This window comes from Mus caroli, chromosome 9 (genome assembly GCF_900094665.2).
Source record: "Mus caroli chromosome 9, CAROLI_EIJ_v1.1, whole genome shotgun sequence".
Taxonomy (NCBI): Eukaryota; Metazoa; Chordata; class Mammalia; order Rodentia; family Muridae; genus Mus; species Mus caroli.
The window spans coordinates 11161294-11162616 of record NC_034578.1 but is presented as its reverse complement, the minus strand read 5'-3'; the positions used below and the strand labels follow the sequence as shown (position 1 = coordinate 11162616).

Below are 1323 nucleotides of genomic sequence, written 5' to 3'. Positions count from 1 at the left end.
AGAAGGGTCCATCTGAGGGGCCACACTGTGAAACTTAACTGGTAAGTTTAACTTAACTGGTCCAGAGCATAGGACAACCATTTGGTGATAGTTAAGTATCACTGGAGCTTGTCATACAAGTAAGTGAGCATCTGTAATGTAGAAAATGCTATAAAAGGGAGACTGTTAGTAATACTGCAATTCCTACTGAGAACACAGCTAGAAAACCAGCTCAGGTTAGAGGAAGAGAAGAAGCAAGAAAGCCATGCAAAGATTTGGCTTGTGTGTTCTGTCTGCACTGGCAGTGCTATAGCATCTGAGAATCATTCTTTTCTTTGACAACAGGACACAATGCATGTGTCTTCATCCTTCTGAGTGTCAGGTCCTGCTGGCTCAGTCGGTAGAGCATGGGGCTCTTAATCCCAGGGTCGTGGGTTCAAGCTCCACGTTGGGCACCACCTGTTGTGGGAAATATTTAAAAAGTCGACCCACCATCTCTTCTGCCCCGCTGGTCTACATTCTGTTCTAGTACTGGTACTGATGGGCCACAACACTATGTCCCGGTGGGGTCCAGCTCAGCGTGTTGGCTAGAAAATGCCACACAGGTTCACGTCTGAAGTCATCTTGTTTCTCTCTTCTCTTCCTGCGACCTCGCCATCTTCCCCAACTCTTAGCTCCACCTCCCTTTTCCTGTCCAATCACAGGCCTTCCACTGCCCTAATGTGATTGGACAGAGAAAATCCTTCAACACACCTGCTCAACACAAGTCTGGAACAACGGGTCCCTTTTTATCTTCTCAGAAGACGCTGGCAGGATGGAACAGGAGAGAGGACCAACCCCAGCCACCTGCACCTTTCACAGAGGAAGTCAACCCCTGACCTGGCCGGAGGTCTCCATTGCTAAAACAGCTGGCCGATCAAGTCCTAAAAATCACTTCATTAGTGCTGTTAGTGATTCACGTGCCTTTGTTTTCTGGTGGGTCACACTGACCTAAAATACTCATGATAACCGTTCTCAGGAAACCCACTGCTGAAAATAATCATTTCCTTAGCACAGATTGCAATTAATAGCTGTTTATGGAGCCAGTCACTCCACACTCACCCATGACAACCTCGAGAGTTTTTAGTCTCGTGGTCAGCCAGGCAAATGGTAGAAGCAGTGCATAGATGCTGCAATACTGGGGTTTCCGTTAATACAACAAGACGCTACATTCCCCCCCACCCCCTTCAGATAATTTCATGGTTTCCCTATCATTTGAGGCACTTCATGTAGGTCACTTCAAATATCTCCTTTCAAATACAATATTAATTCATAAGTCTGTAGATTTTACATTGTCTTCTAGTT

At 46.0% G+C, this 1323-nt stretch overlaps 1 non-coding gene across 1 annotated transcript; it reads left to right on the top strand.

Moving 5' to 3' along the window:
• The first annotated feature begins 361 nt into the window (after nucleotides 1-361).
• Trnak-cuu lies at nucleotides 362-434 on the top strand. Its single transcript has one exon. It is a non-coding gene; the product is annotated as a tRNA-Lys (tRNA).
• The last annotated feature ends 889 nt before the right edge of the window (nucleotides 435-1323 follow it).